The sequence below is a fragment of the Chenopodium album genome, chromosome 5, assembly GCF_948465745.1.
Source record: "Chenopodium album chromosome 5, dcCheAlbu1.1, whole genome shotgun sequence".
Taxonomy (NCBI): domain Eukaryota; kingdom Viridiplantae; phylum Streptophyta; class Magnoliopsida; order Caryophyllales; family Amaranthaceae; genus Chenopodium; species Chenopodium album.
This window is the reverse complement of record NC_137838.1, coordinates 57,918,792-57,934,310: the sequence shown is the minus strand read 5'-3', so window position 1 is coordinate 57,934,310 and position 15,519 is coordinate 57,918,792. Positions and strand designations below refer to the sequence as shown.

Below are 15,519 nucleotides of genomic sequence, written 5' to 3'. Positions count from 1 at the left end.
ACGAATTCGGCAAAAAAGAGGTGCAACACGAGGACTTCCCAGGAGGTCACCTATCCTAGTATTACTCTCGCTCAAGCACGCTTAACTGCGGAGTTCTGATGGGATCCGGTGCATTAGTGCTGGTATGATCGCACCCATTTACTTATTGTGCTATTTTGTATTTATACCTTTTCCAGCTCCTGATTTCCTTCGAAATGCCGTAACTTTGTCCCCGATCGTCCGAATTAAACATTTTTTTTTTCAAATTATTTTTTATTGTAGATCTACGCGTCCCAAACCATTTCCCATCTCAAAATAACCGAAAACAAATAAAAATTACGAATTCGGCAAAAAAGAGGTGCAACACGAGGACTTCCCAGGAGGTCACCTATCCTAGTATTACTCTCGCTCAAGCACGCTTAACTGCGGAGTTCTGATGGGATCCGGTGCATTAGTGCTGGTATGATCCCACACATTTACTTATTGCGCTATTTTGCATTTATACCCTTTCCAGCCTCTGATTTCCTTCGAAATGTCGTAACTTTGTGCCCGATCGTCCGAATTAAACATTTTTTTTTTCAAATTGGTTTTTTTTTCGAGATCTACGCGTCCCAAACCATTTCCCATCTCAAAATAACCGAAAACAAATAAAAATTACGAATTCGGCAAAAAAGGGGTGCAACACGAGGACTTCCTAGGAGGTCACCCATCCTAGTACTACTCTCGCCCAAGCACGCTTAACTGCGGAGTTCTGATGGGTTCCGGTTTATTAGTGCTGGTATGATCGCACCCATTTACTTATTGCGCTAATTTGTATTTATACCCTTTCCAGCCTCTAATTTCCTTCGAAATGCCGTAACTTTGTGCCCGATCGTCCGAATTAAACATTTTTTTTTTCAAATTTTTTTTTTATTAGATCTACGCGTCCCAAACCATTTCCCATCTCAAAATAACCGAAAACAAATAAAAATTACGAATTCGGCAAAAAAGAGGTGCAACACGAGGACTTCCCAGGAGGTCACCTATCCTAGTATTACTCTCGCTCAAGCACGCTTAACTGCGGAGTTCTGATGGGATCCGGTGCATTAGTGCTGGTATGATCGCACACATTTACTTATTGCGCTATTTTGTATTTATACCCTTTCCAGCCTCTGATTTCTTTCGAAATGTCGTAACTTTGTGCCCGATCGTCCGAATTAAACATTTTTTTTTTCAAATTGGTTTTTTTTTCGAGATCTACGCGTCCCAAACCATTTCCCATCTCAAAATAACCGAAAACAAATAAAAATTACGAATTCGGCAAAAAAGGGGTGCAACACGAGGACTTCCCAGGAGGTCACCCATCCTAGTACTACTCTCGCCCAAGCACCCTTAACTGCGGAGTTCTGATGGGATCCGGTGCATTAGTGCTGGTATGATCGCACCCATTTACTTATTGCGCTATTTTGTATTTATACCCTTTCCAGCCTCTGATTTCCTTCGAAATGCCGTAACTTTGTGCCCGATCGTCCGAATTAAACATTTATTTTTTCAAATTGGTTTTTTTTTTCGAGATCTACGCGTCCCAAACCATTTCCCATCTCAAAATAACCGAAAACAAATAAAAATTACGAATTCGGCAAAAAAGGGGTGCAACACGAGGACTTCCCAGGAGGTCACCTATCCTAGTACTACTCTCGCTCAAACACGCTTAACTGCGGAGTTCTGATGGGATCCGGTGCATTAGTGCTGGTATGATCGCACCCATTTACTTATTGCGCTATTTTGTATTTATACCCTTTCCAGCCTCTGATTTCCTTCGAAATGCCGTAACTTTGTGCCCGATCGTCCAAATTAAACATTTTTTTTTTCAAATTGGTTTTTTTATCGAGATCTACGCGTCCCAAACCATTTCCAATCTCAAAATAACCGAAAACAAATAAAAATTACGAATTCGGCAAAAAAGGGGTGCAACACGAGGACTTCCCAGGGAGTCACCCATCCTAGTACTCCTCTCGCCCAAGCACGCTTAACTGCAGAGTTCTGATGGGATCCGGTGCATTAGTGCTGGTATGATCGCACCCATTTACTTATTGTGCTATTTTGTATTTATACCTTTTCCAGCCCCTGATTTCCTTCGAAATGCCGTAACTTTGTCCCCGATCGTCCGAATTAAACATTTTTTTTTTCAATTTTTTTTTTATTAGATCTACGCGTCCCAAACCATTTCCCATCTCAAAATAACCGAAAATAAATAAAAATTACGAATTCGGCAAAAAAGGGGTGCAACACGAGGACTTCCCAGGCGGTCACCTATCCTAGTACTACTCTCGCCCAAGCACGCTTAACTGCGGAGTTCTGATGGGATCCGGTGCATTAGTGCTGGTATGATCGCACCCATTTACTTATTGCGCTATTTTGTATTTATACCCTTTCCAGCCTCTGATTTCCTTCGAAATGCCGTAACTTTGTGCCCGATCGTCCGAATTAAACATTTTTTTTTTCAAATTGGTTTTTTTTCGAGATCTACGCGTCCCAAACCATTTCCCATCTCAAAATAACCGAAAACAAATAAATATTACGAATTCGGCAAAAAAGGGGTGCAACACGAGGACTTCCCAGGGAGTCACCCATCCTAGTACTCCTCTCGCCCAAGCACGCTTAACTGCAGAGTTCTGATGGGATCCGGTGCATTAGTGCTGGTATGATCGCACCCATTTACTTATTGTGCTATTTTGTATTTATACCCTTTCCAGCCCCTGATTTCCTTCGAAATGTCGTAACTTTGTCCCCGATCGTCCGAATTAAACATTTTTTTTTTCAAATTGTTTTTTTTTGTAGAACTACGCGTCCCAAACCATTTCCGATCTCAAAATAACCGAAAACAAATAAAAATTGCGAATTCGGCAAAAAAGGGGTGCAACACGAGGACTTCCCAGGAGGTCACCTATCCTAGTACTACTCTCGCTCAAACACGCTTAACTGCGGAGTTCTGATGGGATCCGGTGCATTAGTGCTGGTATGATCGCACCCATTTACTTATTGCGCTATTTTGTATTTATACCCTTTCCAGCCTCTGATTTCCTTCGAAATGCCGTAACTTTGTGCCCGATCGTCCGAATTAAACATTTTATTTTTCAAATTGGTTTTTTTATCGAGATCTACGCGTCCCAAACCATTTCCCATCTCAAAATAACCGAAAATAAATAAAAATTACGAATTCGGCAAAAAAGGGGTGCAACACGAGGACTTCCCAAGAGGTCACCTATCCTAGTACTACTCTCGCCCAAGCACGCTTAACTGCGGAGTTCTGATGGGATCCGGTGCATTAGTGCTGGTATGATCGCACCCATTTACTTATTGCGCTATTTTGTATTTATACCCTTTCCAGCCTCTGATTTCCTTCGAAATGCCGTAACTTTGTGCCCGATCGTCCGAATTAAACATTTTTTTTTTCAAATTGGTTTTTTTTTCGAGATCTACGCGTCCCAAACCATTTCCAATCTCAAAATAACCGAAAACAAATAAAAATTACGAATTCGGCAAAAAAGGGGTGCAACACGAGGACTTCCCAGGGAGTCACCCATCCTAGTACTCCTCTCGCCCAAGCACGCTTAACTGCAGAGTTCTGATGGGATCCGGTGCATTAGTGCTGGTATGATCGCACCCATTTACTTATTGTGCTATTTTGTATTTATACCCTTTCCAGCCCCTGATTTCCTTCGAAATGCCGTAACTTTGTCCCCGATCGTCCGAATTAAACATTTTTTTTTCAAATTGTTTTTTTTGTAGAACTACGCGTCCCAAACCATTTCCGATCTCAAAATAACCGAAAAACAAAAAAAAATTACGAATTCGGCAAAAAAGGGTTGCAACACGAGGACTTCCCAGGAGGTCACCTATCCTAGTACTACTCTCGCTCAAACACGCTTAACTGCGGAGTTCTGATGGGATCCGGTGCATTAGTGCTGGTATGATCGCACCCATTTACTTATTGCGCTATTTTGTATTTATACCCTTTCCAGCCTCTGATTTCCTTTGAAATGCCGTAACTTTGTGCCCGATCGTCCAAATTAAACAATTTTTTTTTCAAATTGGTTTTTTTATCGAGATCTACGCGTCCCAAACCATTTCCAATCTCAAAATAACCGAAAACAAATAAAAATTACGAATTCGGCAAAAAAGGGGTGCAACACGAGGACTTCCCAGGGAGTCACCCATCCTAGTACTCCTCTCGCCCAAGCACGCTTAACTGCAGAGTTCTGATGGGATCCGGTGCATTAGTGCTGGTATGATCGCACCCATTTACTTATTGTGCTATTTTGTATTTATACCTTTTCCAGCCCCTGATTTCCTTCGAAATGCCGTAACTTTGTCCCCGATCGTCCGAATTAAACATTTTTTTTTTCAATTTTTTTTTATTAGATCTACGCGTCCCAAACCATTTCCAATCTCAAAATAACCGAAAATAAATAAAAATTACGAATTCGGCAAAAAAGGGGTGCAACACGAGGACTTCCCAGGCGGTCACCTATCCTAGTACTACTCTCGCCCAAGCACGCTTAACTGCGGAGTTCTGATGGGATCCGGTGCATTAGTGCTGGTATGATCGCACCCATTTACTTATTGCGCTATTTTGTATTTATACCCTTTCCAGCCTCTGATTTCCTTCGAAATGTCGTAACTTTGTGCCCGATCGTCCGAATTAAACATTTTTTTTTTCAAATTGGTTTTTTTTTCGAGATCTACGCGTCCCAAACCATTTCCCATCTCAAAATAACCGAAAACAAATAAAAATTACGAATTCGGCAAAAAAGGGGTGCAACACGAGGACTTCCCAGGAGGTCACCCATCCTAGTACTACTCTCGCCCAAGCACGCTTAACTGCGGAGTTCTGATGGGATCCGGTGCATTAGTGCTGGTATGATCGCACCCATTTACTTATTGTGCTATTTTGTATTTATACCTTTTCCAGCCCCTGATTTCCTTCGAAATGCCGTAACTTTGTCCCCGATCGTCCGAATTAAACATTTTTTTTTCAATTTTTTTTTATTAGATCTACGCGTCCCAAACCATTTCCCATCTCAAAATAACCGAAAACAAATAAAAATTACGAATTCGGCAAAAAAGAGGTGCAACACGAGGACTTCCCAGGAGGTCACCTATCCTAGTATTACTCTCGCTCAAGCACGCTTAACTGCGGAGTTCTGATGGGATCCGGTGCATTAGTGCTGGTATGATCGCACCCATTTACTTATTACGCTATTTTGTATTTATACCCTTTCCAGCCTCTGATTTCCTTCGAAATGCCGTAACTTTGTGCCCGATCGTCCGAATTAAACATTTTTTTTTTCAAATTGGTTTTTTTTTCGAGATCTACGCGTCCCAAACCATTTCCCATCTCAAAATAACCGAAAACAAATAAAAATTACGAATTCGGCAAAAAAGGGGTGCAACACGAGGACTTCCCACGAGGTCACCCATCCTAGTACTACTCTCGCCCAAGCACGCTTAACAGCGGAGTTCTGATGGGATCCGGTGCATTAGTGCTGGTATGATCGCACCCATTTACTTATTGTGCTATTTTGTATTTATACCTTTTCCAGCTCCTGATTTCCTTCGAAATGCCGTAACTTTGTCCCCGATCGTCCGAATTAAACATTTTTTTTTTCAAATTATTTTTTATTGTAGATCTACGCGTCCCAAACCATTTCCCATCTCAAAATAACCGAAAACAAATAAAAATTACGAATTCGGCAAAAAAGAGGTGCAACACGAGGACTTCCCAGGAGGTCACCTATCCTAGTATTACTCTCGCTCAAGCACGCTTAACTGCGGAGTTCTGATGGGATCCGGTGCATTAGTGCTGGTATGATCCCACACATTTACTTATTGCGCTATTTTGCATTTATACCCTTTCCAGCCTCTGATTTCCTTCGAAATGTCGTAACTTTGTGCCCGATCGTCCGAATTAAACATTTTTTTTTTCAAATTGGTTTTTTTTTCGAGATCTACGCGTCCCAAACCATTTCCCATCTCAAAATAACCGAAAACAAATAAAAATTACGAATTCGGCAAAAAAGGGGTGCAACACGAGGACTTCCTAGGAGGTCACCCATCCTAGTACTACTCTCGCCCAAGCACGCTTAACTGCGGAGTTCTGATGGGTTCCGGTGCATTAGTGCTGGTATGATCGCACCCATTTACTTATTGCGCTAATTTGTATTTATACCCTTTCCAGCCTCTAATTTCCTTCGAAATGCCGTAACTTTGTGCCCGATCGTCCGAATTAAACATTTTTTTTTTCAAATTTTTTTTTTATTAGATCTACGCGTCCCAAACCATTTCCCATCTCAAAATAACCGAAAACAAATAAAAATTACGAATTCGGCAAAAAAGAGGTGCAACACGAGGACTTCCCAGGAGGTCACCTATCCTAGTATTACTCTCGCTCAAGCACGCTTAACTGCGGAGTTCTGATGGGATCCGGTGCATTAGTGCTGGTATGATCGCACACATTTACTTATTGCGCTATTTTGTATTTATACCCTTTCCAGCCTCTGATTTCTTTCGAAATGTCGTAACTTTGTGCCCGATCGTCCGAATTAAACATTTTTTTTTTCAAATTGGTTTTTTTTTCGAGATCTACGCGTCCCAAACCATTTCCCATCTCAAAATAACCGAAAACAAATAAAAATTACGAATTCGGCAAAAAAGGGGTGCAACACGAGGACTTCCCAGGAGGTCACCCATCCTAGTACTACTCTCGCCCAAGCACCCTTAACTGCGGAGTTCTGATGGGATCCGGTGCATTAGTGCTGGTATGATCGCACCCATTTACTTATTGCGCTATTTTGTATTTATACCCTTTCCAGCCTCTGATTTCCTTCGAAATGCCGTAACTTTGTGCCCGATCGTCCGAATTAAACATTTATTTTTTCAAATTGGTTTTTTTTTTCGAGATCTACGCGTCCCAAACCATTTCCCATCTCAAAATAACCGAAAACAAATAAAAATTACGAATTCGGCAAAAAAGGGGTGCAACACGAGGACTTCCCAGGAGGTCACCCATCCTAGTACTACTCTCGCCCAAGCACGCTTAACTGCGGAGTTCTGATGGGATCCGGAGCATTAGTGCTGGTATGATCGCACCCATTTACTTATTGTGCTATTTTGTATTTATACCTTTTCCAGCCCCTGATTTCCTTCGAAATGCCGTAACTTTGTCCCCGAAATTCCGAATTAAACATTTTTTTTTTCAAATTATTTTTTTTTGTAGATCTACGCGTCCCAAACCATTTCCCATCTCAAAATAACCGAAAACAAATAAAAATTACGAATTCGGCAAAAAAGGGGTGCAACACGAGGACTTCCCAAGAGGTCACCCATCCTAGTACTACTCTCGCCCAAGCACGCTTAACTGCGGAGTTCTGATGGGATCCGGTGCATTAGTGCTGGTATGATCGCACCCATTTACTTATTGTGCTATTTTGTATTTATACCTTTTCCAGCCCCTGATTTCCTTCGAAATGCCGTAACTTTGTCCTCGATTGTCCGAATTAAACATTTTTTTTTTCAAATTGGTTTTTTTTGTAGATCTACACGTCCCAAACCATTTCCCATCTCAAAATAACCGAAAACAAATAAAAATTACGAATTCGGCAAAAACGGGGTGCAACACGAGGACTTCCCAAGAGGTCACCCATCCTAGTACTACTCTCGCCCAAGCACGCTTAACTGCAGAGTTCTGATGGGATCCGGTGCATTAGTGCTGGTATGATCGCACCCATTTACTTATTGCGCTATTTTGTATTTATACCCTTTCCAGCCTCTGATTTCCGTCGAAATGTCGTAACTTTGTGCCCGATCGTCCGAATTAAACATTTTTTTTTTCAAATTGGTTTTTTTTTCGATATCTACGCGTCCCAAACTATTTCCCATCTCAAAATAACCGAAAACAAATAAAAATTACGAATTCGGCAAAAAAGGGGTGCAACACGAGGACTTCCTAGGAGGTCACCCATCCTAGTAGTACTCTCGCCCAAGCACGCTTAACTGCGGAGTTCTGATGGGATCCGGTGCATTAGTGCTGGTATGATCGCACCCATTTACTTATTGCGCTATTTTGTATTTATACCCTTTCCAGCCTTTGATTTCCTTCGAAATGCCGTAACTTTGTGCCCGATCGTCCGAATTGAACATTTTTTTTTTCAAATTGGTTTTTTTTTCGAGATCTACGCGTCCCAAACCATTTCCCATCTCAAAATAACCGAAAACAAATAAAAATTACGAATTCGGCAAAAAAGGGGTGCAACACGAGAACTTCCTAGGAGGTCACCCATCCTAGTACTACTCTCGCCCAAGCACGCTTAACTGCGGAGTTCTGATGGGATCCGGTGCATTAGTGCTGGTATGATCGCACCCATTTACTTATTGTGCTATTTTGTATTTATACCTTTTCCAGCCCCTGATTTCCTTCGAAATGCCGTAACTTTGTCCCCGATCGTCCGAATTAAACATTTTTTTTTCAAATTTTTTTTTTATTAGATCTACGCGTCCCAAACCATTTCCCATCTCAAAATAACCGAAAACAAATAAAAATTACGAATTCGGCAAAAAAGAGGTGCAACACGAGGACTTCCCAGGAGGTCACCTATCCTAGTATTACTCTCGCTCAAGCACGCTTAACTGCGGAGTTCTGATGGGATCCGGTGCATTAGTGCTGGTATGATCGCACACATTTACTTATTGCGCTATTTTGTATTTATACCCTTTCCAGCCTCTGATTTCCTTCGAAATGTCGTAACTTTGTGCCCGATCGTCCGAATTAAACATTTTTTTTTTCAAATTGGTTTTTTTTTCGAGATCTACGCGTCCCAAACCATTTCCCATCTCAAAATAACCGAAAACAAATAAAAATTACGAATTCGGCAAAAAAAGGGGTGCAACACGAGGACTTCCCAGGAGGTCACCCATCCTAGTACTACTCTCGCCCAAGCACGCTTAACTGCGGAGTTCTGATGGGATCTGGTGCATTAGTGCTGGTATGATCGCACCCATTTACTTATTGTGCTATTTTGTATTTATACCTTTTCCAGCCCCTGATTTCCTTCGAAATGCCGTAACTTTGTCCCCGAAATTCCGAATTAAATATTTTTTTTTTCAAATTATTTTTTTTTGTAGATCTACGCGTCCCAAACCATTTCCCTTCTCAAAATAACCGAAAACAAATAAAAATTACGAATTCGGCAAAAAAGGGGTGCAACACGAGGACTTCCCAGGAGGTCACCCATCCTAGTACTACTCTCGCCCAAGCACGCTTAACTGCGGAGTTCTGATGGGATCCGGTGCATTAGTGCTGGTATGATCGCACCCATTTACTTATTGTGCTATTTTGTATTTATACCATTTCCAGCCCCTGATTTCCTTCGAAATGCCGTAACTTTGTCCCCGATCGTCCGAATTAAACATTTTTTTTTTCAAATTGGTTTTTTTTGTAGATCTACACGTCCCAAACCATTTCCCATCTCAAAATAACCGAAAACAAATAAAAATTACGAATTCGGCAAAAAAGGGGTGCAACACGAGGACTTCCCAAGAGGTCACCCATCCTAGTACTACTCTCGCCCAAGCACGCTTAACTGCGGAGTTCTGATGGGATCCGGTGCATTAGTGCTGGTATGATCGCACCCATTTACTTATTGCGCTATTTTGTATTTATACCCTTTCCAGCCTCTGATTTCCTACGAAATGCCGTAACTTTGTGCCCGATCGTACGAATTAAACATTTTTTTTTTCAAATTGGTTTTTTTTTCGAGATCTACGCGTCCCAAACCATTTCCAATCTCAAAATAACCGAAAACAAATAAAAATTACGAATTCGGCAAAAAAGGGGTGCAACACGAGGACTTCCCAGGGAGTCACCCATCCTAGTACTCCTCTCGCCCAAGCACGCTTAACTGCGGAGTTCTGATGGGATCCGGTGCATTAGTGCTGGTATGATCGCACCCATTTACTTATTGTGCTATTTTGTATTTATACCTTTTCCAGCCCCTGATTTCCTTCGAAATGCCGTAACTTTGTCCCCGATCGTCCGAATTAAACATTTTTTTTTTCAAATTTTTTTTTTATTAGATCTACGCGTCCCAAACCATTTCCCATCTCAAAATAACCGAAAACAAATAAAAATTACGAATTCGGCAAAAAAGAGGTGCAACACGAGGACTTCCCAGGAGGTCACCTATCCTAGTATTACTCTCGCTCAAGCACGCTTAACTGCGGAGTTCTGATGGGATCCGGTGCATTAGTGCTGGGATGATCGCACCCATTTAATTATTACGCTATTTTGTATTGATACCCTTTCCAGCCTCTGATTTCCTTCGAAATGCCGTAACTTTGTGCCCGATCGTCCGAATTAAACATTTTTTTTTCAAATTGGTTTTTTTTTTCGAGATCTACGCGTCCCAAACCATTTCCCATCTCAAAATAACCGAAAACAAATAAAAATTACGAATTCGGCAAAAAAGGGGTGCAACACGAGGACTTCCTAGGAGGTCACCCATCCTAGTACTACTCTCGCCCAAGCACGCTTAACTGCGGAGTTCTGATGGGATCAGGTGCATTAGTGCTGGTATGATCGCACCCATTTACTTATTGCGCTAATTTGTATTTATACCCTTTCCAGCCTCTAATTTCCTTCGAAATGCCGTAACTTTGTGCCCGATCGTCCGAATTAAACATTTTTTTTTCAAATTTTTTTTTTATTAGATCTACGCGTCCCAAACCATTTCCCATCTCAAAATAACCGAAAACAAATAAAAATTACGAATTCGGCAAAAAAGAGGTGCAACACGAGGACTTCCCAGGAGGTCACCTATCCTAGTATTACTCTCGCTCAAGCACGCTTAACTGCGGAGTTCTGATGGGATCCGGTGCATTAGTGCTGGTATGATCGCACCCATTTAATTATTACGCTATTTTGTATTGATACCCTTTCCAGCCTCTGATTTCCTTCGAAATGCCGTAACTTTGTGCCCGATCGTCCGAATTAAACATTTTTTTTTCAAATTGGTTTTTTTTTTCGAGATCTACGCGTCCCAAACCATTTCCCATCTCAAAATAACCGAAAACAAATAAAAATTACGAATTCGGCAAAAAAGGGGTGCAACACGAGGACTTCCCAGGAGGTCACCCATCCTAGTACTACTCTCGCCCAAGCACGCTTAACAGGGGAGTTCTGATGGGATCCGGTGCATTAGTGCTGGTATAATCGCACCCATTTATTTATTGTGCTATTTTGTATTTATACCTTTTCCAGCTCCTGATTTCCTTCGAAATGCCGTAACTTTGTCCCCGATCGTCCGAATTAAACATTTTTTTTTTTCAAATTATTTTTTTTTTGTAGATCTACGCGTCCCAAACCCCTTTCCCATCTCAAAATAACCGAAAACAAATAAAAATTACGAATTCGGCAAAAAAGAGGTGCAACACGAGGACTTCCCAGGAGGTCACCTATCCTAGTACTACTCTCGCCCAAGCACACTTAACTGCGGAGTTCTGATGGGATCCGGTGCATTAGTGCTGGTATGATCGCACCCATTTACTTATTGCGCTATTTTGTATTTATACCCTTTCCAGCCTCTGATTTCCTTCGAAATGCCGTAACTTTGTGCCCGATCGTCCGAATTAAACATTTATTTTTTCAAATTGGTTTTTTTTTTCGAGATCTACGCGTCCCAAACCATTTCCCATCTCAAAATAACCGAAAACAAATAAAAATTACGAATTCGGCAAAAAAGGGGTGCAACACGAGGACTTCCCAGGAGGTCACCCATCCTAGTACTACTCTCGCCCAAGCACGCTTAACTGCGGAGTTCTGATGGGATCCGGTGCATTAGTGCTGGTATGATCGCACCCGTTTACTTATTGTGCTATTTTGTATTTATACCTTTTCCAGCCCCTGATTTCCTTCGAAATGCCGTAACTTTGTCCCCGAAATTCCGAATTAAACATTTTTTTTTTCAAATTATTTTTTTTGTAGATCTACGCGTCCCAAACCATTTCCCATCTCAAAATAACCGAAAACAAATAAAAATTACGAATTCGGCAAAAAAGGGGTGCAACACGAGGACTTCCCACGAGGTCACCCATCCTAGTACTACTCTCGCCCAAGCACGCTTAACTGCGGAGTTCTGATGGGATCCGGTGCATTAGTGCTGGTATGATCGCACCCATTTACTTATTGTGCTATTTTGTATTTATACCTTTTCCAGCCCCTGATTTCCTTCGAAATGCCGTAACTTTGTCCCCGATCGTCCGAATTAAACATTTTTTTTTTCAAATTGGTTTTTTTTGTAGATCTACACGTCCCAAACCATTTCCCATCTCAAAATAACCGAAAACAAATAAAAATTACGAATTCGGCAAAAAAGGGGTGCAACACGAGGACTTCCTAGGAGGTCACCCATCCTAGTACTACTCTCGCCCAAGCACGCTTAACTGCGGAGTTCTGATGGGATCAGGTGCATTAGTGCTGGTATGATCGCACCCATTTACTTATTGCGCTAATTTGTATTTATACCCTTTCCAGCCTCTAATTTCCTTCGAAATGCCGTAACTTTGTGCCCGATCGTCCGAATTAAACATTTTTTTTTTCAAATTTTTTTTTTATTAGATCTACGCGTCCCAAACCATTTCCCATCTCAAAATAACCGAAAACAAATAAAAATTACGAATTCGGCAAAAAAGGGGTGCAACACGAGGACTTCCCAGGGAGTCACCCATCCTAGTACTCCTCTCGCCCAAGCACGCTTAACTGCGGAGTTCTGATGGGATCCGGTGCATTAGTGCTGGTATGATCGCACCCATTTACTTATTGTGCTATTTTGTATTTATACCTTTTCCAGCCCCTGATTTCCTTCGAAATGCCGTAACTTTGTCCCCGATCGTCCGAATTAAACATTTTTTTTTTCAAATTTTTTTTTTATTAGATCTACGCGTCCCAAACCATTTCCCATCTCAAAATAACCGAAAACAAATAAAAATTACGAATTCGGCAAAAAAGAGGTGCAACACGAGGACTTCCCAGGAGGTCACCTATCCTAGTATTACTCTCGCTCAAGCACGCTTAACTGCGGAGTTCTGATGGGATCCGGTGCATTAGTGCTGGGATGATCGCACCCATTTAATTATTACGCTATTTTGTATTGATACCCTTTCCAGCCTCTGATTTCCTTCGAAATGTCGTAACTTTGTGCCCGATCGTCCGAATTAAACATTTTTTTTTCAAATTGGTTTTTTTTTTCGAGATCTACGCGTCCCAAACCATTTCCCATCTCAAAATAACCGAAAACAAATAAAAATTACGAATTCGGCAAAAAAGGGGTGCAACACGAGGACTTCCTAGGAGGTCACCCATCCTAGTACTACTCTCGCCCAAGCACGCTTAACTGCGGAGTTCTGATGGGATCAGGTGCATTAGTGCTGGTATGATCGCACCCATTTACTTATTGCGCTAATTTGTATTTATACCCTTTCCAGCCTCTAATTTCCTTCGAAATGCCGTAACTTTGTGCCCGATCGTCCGAATTAAACATTTTTTTTTCAAATTTTTTTTTTATTAGATCTACGCGTCCCAAACCATTTCCCATCTCAAAATAACCGAAAACAAATAAAAATTACGAATTCGGCAAAAAAGAGGTGCAACACGAGGACTTCCCAGGAGGTCACCTATCCTAGTATTACTCTCGCTCAAGAACGCTTAACTGCGGAGTTCTGATGGGATCCGGTGCATTAGTGCTGGTATGATCGCACCCATTTAATTATTACGCTATTTTGTATTGATACCCTTTCCAGCCTCTGATTTCCTTCGAAATGCCGTAACTTTGTGCCCGATCGTCCGAATTAAACATTTTTTTTTCAAATTGGTTTTTTTTTTCGAGATCTACGCGTCCCAAACCATTTCCCATCTCAAAATAACCGAAAACAAATAAAAATTACGAATTCGGCAAAAAAGGGGTGCAACACGAGGACTTCCCAGGAGGTCACCTATCCTAGTACTACTCTCGCTCAAGCACGCTGAACTGCGGAGTTCTGATGGGATCCGGTGCATTAGTGCTGGTATGATCGCACACATTTACTTATTGCGCTATTTTGTATTTATACCCTTTCCAGCCTCTGATTTCCTTCGAAATGTCGTAACTTTGTGCCCGATCGTCCGAATTAAACATTTTTTTTTTCAAATTGGTTTTTTTTTCGAGATCTACGCGTCCCAAACCATTTCCCATCTCAAAATAACCGAAAACAAATAAAAATTACGAATTCGGCAAAAAAGGGGTGCAACACGAGGACTTCCTAGGAGGTCACCCATCCTAGTACTACTCTCGCCCAAGCACGCTTAACTGCTGAGTTCTGATGGGATCCGGTGCATTAGTGCTGGTATGATCGCACCCATTTACTTATTGCGCTAATTTGTATTTATACCCTTTCCAGCCTCTAATTTCCTTCGAAATGCCGTAACTTTGTGCCCGATCGTCCGAATTAAACATTTTTTTTTTCAAATTGGTTGTTTTTTCGAGATCTACGCGTCCCAAACCATTTCCCATCTCAAAATAACCGAAAACATATAAAAATTACGAATTCGGCAAAAAAGGGGTGCAACACGAGGACTTCCCAGGAGGTCACCCATCCTAGTACTACTCTCGCCCAAGCACACTTAACTGCGGAGTTCTGATGGGATCCGGTGCATTAGTGCTGGTATGATCGCACCCATTTACTTATTGCGCTATTTTGTATTTATACCCTTTCCAGCCTCTGATTTCCTTCGAAATGCCGTAACTTTGTGCCCGATCGTCCGAATTAAACATTTATTTTTTCAAATTGGTTTTTTTTTTCGAGATCTACGCGTCCCAAACCATTTCCCATCTCAAAATAACCGAAAACAAATAAAAATTACGAATTCGGCAAAAAAGGGGTGCAACACGAGGACTTCCCAGGAGGTCACCCATCCTAGTACTACTCTCGCCCAAGCACGCTTAACTGCGGAGTTCTGATGGGATCCGGTGCATTAGTGCTGGTATGATCGCACCCGTTTACTTATTGTGCTATTTTGTATTTATACCTTTTCCAGCCCTTGATTTCCTTCGAAATGCCGTAACTTTGTCCCCGAAATTCCAAATTAAACATTTTTTTTTTCAAATTATTTTTTTTGTAGATCTACGCGTCCCAAACCATTTCCCATCTCAAAATAACCGAAAACAAATAAAAATTACGAATTCGGCAAAAAAGGGGTGCAACACGAGGACTTCCCAGGAGGTCACCCATCCTAGTACTACTCTCGCCCAAGCACGCTTAACTGCGGAGTTCTGATGGGATCCGGTGCATTAGTGCTGGTATGATCGCACCCATTTACTTATTGTGCTATTTTGTATTTATACCTTTTCCAGCCCCTGATTTCCTTCGAAATGCCGTAACTTTGTCCCCGATCGTCCGAATTAAACATTTTTTTTTTCAAATTGGTTTTTTTTGTAGATCTACACGTCCCAAACCATTTCCCATCTCAAA

At 41.5% G+C, this 15,519-nt stretch overlaps 49 non-coding genes across 49 annotated transcripts; all 49 read right to left on the bottom strand.

Annotated features, from left to right (window-relative positions):
• Positions 1-17: 17 nt before the first annotated feature.
• On the bottom strand, positions 18-136 carry LOC145633986 (5S ribosomal RNA). Its single transcript, XR_014113278.1, has one exon. It is a non-coding gene; the product is annotated as a 5S ribosomal RNA (ribosomal RNA).
• Positions 137-334: 198 nt separating this feature from the next.
• On the bottom strand, positions 335-453 carry LOC145634059 (5S ribosomal RNA). The gene has a single exon (XR_014113349.1). It is a non-coding gene; the product is annotated as a 5S ribosomal RNA (ribosomal RNA).
• A 199-nt stretch (positions 454-652) lies between these two features.
• Positions 653-771, bottom strand: LOC145633885 (5S ribosomal RNA). Its single transcript, XR_014113182.1, has one exon. It is a non-coding gene; the product is annotated as a 5S ribosomal RNA (ribosomal RNA).
• A 197-nt stretch (positions 772-968) lies between these two features.
• LOC145634021 (5S ribosomal RNA) lies at positions 969-1,087 on the bottom strand. The gene has a single exon (XR_014113312.1). It is a non-coding gene; the product is annotated as a 5S ribosomal RNA (ribosomal RNA).
• Positions 1,088-1,286: 199 nt separating this feature from the next.
• LOC145633621 (5S ribosomal RNA) lies at positions 1,287-1,405 on the bottom strand. Its single transcript, XR_014112928.1, has one exon. It is a non-coding gene; the product is annotated as a 5S ribosomal RNA (ribosomal RNA).
• A 200-nt stretch (positions 1,406-1,605) lies between these two features.
• LOC145633936 (5S ribosomal RNA) lies at positions 1,606-1,724 on the bottom strand. The gene has a single exon (XR_014113231.1). It is a non-coding gene; the product is annotated as a 5S ribosomal RNA (ribosomal RNA).
• A 199-nt stretch (positions 1,725-1,923) lies between these two features.
• On the bottom strand, positions 1,924-2,042 carry LOC145633858 (5S ribosomal RNA). The gene has a single exon (XR_014113156.1). It is a non-coding gene; the product is annotated as a 5S ribosomal RNA (ribosomal RNA).
• A 196-nt stretch (positions 2,043-2,238) lies between these two features.
• Positions 2,239-2,357, bottom strand: LOC145633709 (5S ribosomal RNA). The gene has a single exon (XR_014113014.1). It is a non-coding gene; the product is annotated as a 5S ribosomal RNA (ribosomal RNA).
• A 198-nt stretch (positions 2,358-2,555) lies between these two features.
• LOC145633857 (5S ribosomal RNA) lies at positions 2,556-2,674 on the bottom strand. The gene has a single exon (XR_014113155.1). It is a non-coding gene; the product is annotated as a 5S ribosomal RNA (ribosomal RNA).
• A 198-nt stretch (positions 2,675-2,872) lies between these two features.
• On the bottom strand, positions 2,873-2,991 carry LOC145633935 (5S ribosomal RNA). Its single transcript, XR_014113230.1, has one exon. It is a non-coding gene; the product is annotated as a 5S ribosomal RNA (ribosomal RNA).
• Positions 2,992-3,190: 199 nt separating this feature from the next.
• Positions 3,191-3,309, bottom strand: LOC145633715 (5S ribosomal RNA). The gene has a single exon (XR_014113020.1). It is a non-coding gene; the product is annotated as a 5S ribosomal RNA (ribosomal RNA).
• Positions 3,310-3,508: 199 nt separating this feature from the next.
• Positions 3,509-3,627, bottom strand: LOC145633856 (5S ribosomal RNA). Its single transcript, XR_014113154.1, has one exon. It is a non-coding gene; the product is annotated as a 5S ribosomal RNA (ribosomal RNA).
• Positions 3,628-3,824: 197 nt separating this feature from the next.
• LOC145633979 (5S ribosomal RNA) lies at positions 3,825-3,943 on the bottom strand. Its single transcript, XR_014113271.1, has one exon. It is a non-coding gene; the product is annotated as a 5S ribosomal RNA (ribosomal RNA).
• Positions 3,944-4,142: 199 nt separating this feature from the next.
• Positions 4,143-4,261, bottom strand: LOC145633854 (5S ribosomal RNA). The gene has a single exon (XR_014113153.1). It is a non-coding gene; the product is annotated as a 5S ribosomal RNA (ribosomal RNA).
• Positions 4,262-4,456: 195 nt separating this feature from the next.
• Positions 4,457-4,575, bottom strand: LOC145633707 (5S ribosomal RNA). The gene has a single exon (XR_014113012.1). It is a non-coding gene; the product is annotated as a 5S ribosomal RNA (ribosomal RNA).
• A 199-nt stretch (positions 4,576-4,774) lies between these two features.
• On the bottom strand, positions 4,775-4,893 carry LOC145633393 (5S ribosomal RNA). The gene has a single exon (XR_014112721.1). It is a non-coding gene; the product is annotated as a 5S ribosomal RNA (ribosomal RNA).
• A 194-nt stretch (positions 4,894-5,087) lies between these two features.
• Positions 5,088-5,206, bottom strand: LOC145633985 (5S ribosomal RNA). The gene has a single exon (XR_014113277.1). It is a non-coding gene; the product is annotated as a 5S ribosomal RNA (ribosomal RNA).
• A 199-nt stretch (positions 5,207-5,405) lies between these two features.
• LOC145633699 (5S ribosomal RNA) lies at positions 5,406-5,524 on the bottom strand. The gene has a single exon (XR_014113004.1). It is a non-coding gene; the product is annotated as a 5S ribosomal RNA (ribosomal RNA).
• A 198-nt stretch (positions 5,525-5,722) lies between these two features.
• LOC145634058 (5S ribosomal RNA) lies at positions 5,723-5,841 on the bottom strand. The gene has a single exon (XR_014113348.1). It is a non-coding gene; the product is annotated as a 5S ribosomal RNA (ribosomal RNA).
• A 199-nt stretch (positions 5,842-6,040) lies between these two features.
• Positions 6,041-6,159, bottom strand: LOC145633754 (5S ribosomal RNA). The gene has a single exon (XR_014113056.1). It is a non-coding gene; the product is annotated as a 5S ribosomal RNA (ribosomal RNA).
• Positions 6,160-6,356: 197 nt separating this feature from the next.
• LOC145634020 (5S ribosomal RNA) lies at positions 6,357-6,475 on the bottom strand. The gene has a single exon (XR_014113311.1). It is a non-coding gene; the product is annotated as a 5S ribosomal RNA (ribosomal RNA).
• A 199-nt stretch (positions 6,476-6,674) lies between these two features.
• Positions 6,675-6,793, bottom strand: LOC145633620 (5S ribosomal RNA). The gene has a single exon (XR_014112927.1). It is a non-coding gene; the product is annotated as a 5S ribosomal RNA (ribosomal RNA).
• A 200-nt stretch (positions 6,794-6,993) lies between these two features.
• On the bottom strand, positions 6,994-7,112 carry LOC145633649 (5S ribosomal RNA). The gene has a single exon (XR_014112955.1). It is a non-coding gene; the product is annotated as a 5S ribosomal RNA (ribosomal RNA).
• A 198-nt stretch (positions 7,113-7,310) lies between these two features.
• Positions 7,311-7,429, bottom strand: LOC145633628 (5S ribosomal RNA). The gene has a single exon (XR_014112934.1). It is a non-coding gene; the product is annotated as a 5S ribosomal RNA (ribosomal RNA).
• A 198-nt stretch (positions 7,430-7,627) lies between these two features.
• On the bottom strand, positions 7,628-7,746 carry LOC145633682 (5S ribosomal RNA). The gene has a single exon (XR_014112987.1). It is a non-coding gene; the product is annotated as a 5S ribosomal RNA (ribosomal RNA).
• Positions 7,747-7,945: 199 nt separating this feature from the next.
• LOC145633782 (5S ribosomal RNA) lies at positions 7,946-8,064 on the bottom strand. The gene has a single exon (XR_014113083.1). It is a non-coding gene; the product is annotated as a 5S ribosomal RNA (ribosomal RNA).
• Positions 8,065-8,263: 199 nt separating this feature from the next.
• Positions 8,264-8,382, bottom strand: LOC145633646 (5S ribosomal RNA). Its single transcript, XR_014112952.1, has one exon. It is a non-coding gene; the product is annotated as a 5S ribosomal RNA (ribosomal RNA).
• Positions 8,383-8,578: 196 nt separating this feature from the next.
• LOC145634019 (5S ribosomal RNA) lies at positions 8,579-8,697 on the bottom strand. The gene has a single exon (XR_014113310.1). It is a non-coding gene; the product is annotated as a 5S ribosomal RNA (ribosomal RNA).
• A 200-nt stretch (positions 8,698-8,897) lies between these two features.
• On the bottom strand, positions 8,898-9,016 carry LOC145633661 (5S ribosomal RNA). The gene has a single exon (XR_014112967.1). It is a non-coding gene; the product is annotated as a 5S ribosomal RNA (ribosomal RNA).
• A 198-nt stretch (positions 9,017-9,214) lies between these two features.
• On the bottom strand, positions 9,215-9,333 carry LOC145633381 (5S ribosomal RNA). The gene has a single exon (XR_014112711.1). It is a non-coding gene; the product is annotated as a 5S ribosomal RNA (ribosomal RNA).
• Positions 9,334-9,531: 198 nt separating this feature from the next.
• On the bottom strand, positions 9,532-9,650 carry LOC145633627 (5S ribosomal RNA). Its single transcript, XR_014112933.1, has one exon. It is a non-coding gene; the product is annotated as a 5S ribosomal RNA (ribosomal RNA).
• Positions 9,651-9,849: 199 nt separating this feature from the next.
• On the bottom strand, positions 9,850-9,968 carry LOC145633780 (5S ribosomal RNA). The gene has a single exon (XR_014113081.1). It is a non-coding gene; the product is annotated as a 5S ribosomal RNA (ribosomal RNA).
• Positions 9,969-10,165: 197 nt separating this feature from the next.
• On the bottom strand, positions 10,166-10,284 carry LOC145634037 (5S ribosomal RNA). The gene has a single exon (XR_014113327.1). It is a non-coding gene; the product is annotated as a 5S ribosomal RNA (ribosomal RNA).
• A 199-nt stretch (positions 10,285-10,483) lies between these two features.
• On the bottom strand, positions 10,484-10,602 carry LOC145633798 (5S ribosomal RNA). The gene has a single exon (XR_014113099.1). It is a non-coding gene; the product is annotated as a 5S ribosomal RNA (ribosomal RNA).
• A 196-nt stretch (positions 10,603-10,798) lies between these two features.
• Positions 10,799-10,917, bottom strand: LOC145633984 (5S ribosomal RNA). Its single transcript, XR_014113276.1, has one exon. It is a non-coding gene; the product is annotated as a 5S ribosomal RNA (ribosomal RNA).
• A 199-nt stretch (positions 10,918-11,116) lies between these two features.
• LOC145633892 (5S ribosomal RNA) lies at positions 11,117-11,235 on the bottom strand. The gene has a single exon (XR_014113188.1). It is a non-coding gene; the product is annotated as a 5S ribosomal RNA (ribosomal RNA).
• Positions 11,236-11,436: 201 nt separating this feature from the next.
• On the bottom strand, positions 11,437-11,555 carry LOC145633805 (5S ribosomal RNA). The gene has a single exon (XR_014113106.1). It is a non-coding gene; the product is annotated as a 5S ribosomal RNA (ribosomal RNA).
• Positions 11,556-11,755: 200 nt separating this feature from the next.
• LOC145633370 (5S ribosomal RNA) lies at positions 11,756-11,874 on the bottom strand. Its single transcript, XR_014112700.1, has one exon. It is a non-coding gene; the product is annotated as a 5S ribosomal RNA (ribosomal RNA).
• Positions 11,875-12,071: 197 nt separating this feature from the next.
• Positions 12,072-12,190, bottom strand: LOC145633623 (5S ribosomal RNA). Its single transcript, XR_014112929.1, has one exon. It is a non-coding gene; the product is annotated as a 5S ribosomal RNA (ribosomal RNA).
• Positions 12,191-12,388: 198 nt separating this feature from the next.
• Positions 12,389-12,507, bottom strand: LOC145633797 (5S ribosomal RNA). The gene has a single exon (XR_014113098.1). It is a non-coding gene; the product is annotated as a 5S ribosomal RNA (ribosomal RNA).
• Positions 12,508-12,704: 197 nt separating this feature from the next.
• Positions 12,705-12,823, bottom strand: LOC145633779 (5S ribosomal RNA). The gene has a single exon (XR_014113080.1). It is a non-coding gene; the product is annotated as a 5S ribosomal RNA (ribosomal RNA).
• A 197-nt stretch (positions 12,824-13,020) lies between these two features.
• Positions 13,021-13,139, bottom strand: LOC145634036 (5S ribosomal RNA). Its single transcript, XR_014113326.1, has one exon. It is a non-coding gene; the product is annotated as a 5S ribosomal RNA (ribosomal RNA).
• A 199-nt stretch (positions 13,140-13,338) lies between these two features.
• Positions 13,339-13,457, bottom strand: LOC145633796 (5S ribosomal RNA). The gene has a single exon (XR_014113097.1). It is a non-coding gene; the product is annotated as a 5S ribosomal RNA (ribosomal RNA).
• A 196-nt stretch (positions 13,458-13,653) lies between these two features.
• Positions 13,654-13,772, bottom strand: LOC145634045 (5S ribosomal RNA). Its single transcript, XR_014113335.1, has one exon. It is a non-coding gene; the product is annotated as a 5S ribosomal RNA (ribosomal RNA).
• Positions 13,773-13,971: 199 nt separating this feature from the next.
• On the bottom strand, positions 13,972-14,090 carry LOC145634008 (5S ribosomal RNA). Its single transcript, XR_014113299.1, has one exon. It is a non-coding gene; the product is annotated as a 5S ribosomal RNA (ribosomal RNA).
• Positions 14,091-14,289: 199 nt separating this feature from the next.
• Positions 14,290-14,408, bottom strand: LOC145633795 (5S ribosomal RNA). Its single transcript, XR_014113096.1, has one exon. It is a non-coding gene; the product is annotated as a 5S ribosomal RNA (ribosomal RNA).
• A 199-nt stretch (positions 14,409-14,607) lies between these two features.
• Positions 14,608-14,726, bottom strand: LOC145633641 (5S ribosomal RNA). The gene has a single exon (XR_014112947.1). It is a non-coding gene; the product is annotated as a 5S ribosomal RNA (ribosomal RNA).
• A 200-nt stretch (positions 14,727-14,926) lies between these two features.
• On the bottom strand, positions 14,927-15,045 carry LOC145633359 (5S ribosomal RNA). Its single transcript, XR_014112689.1, has one exon. It is a non-coding gene; the product is annotated as a 5S ribosomal RNA (ribosomal RNA).
• A 197-nt stretch (positions 15,046-15,242) lies between these two features.
• LOC145633347 (5S ribosomal RNA) lies at positions 15,243-15,361 on the bottom strand. Its single transcript, XR_014112678.1, has one exon. It is a non-coding gene; the product is annotated as a 5S ribosomal RNA (ribosomal RNA).
• Positions 15,362-15,519: the final 158 nt, after the last annotated feature.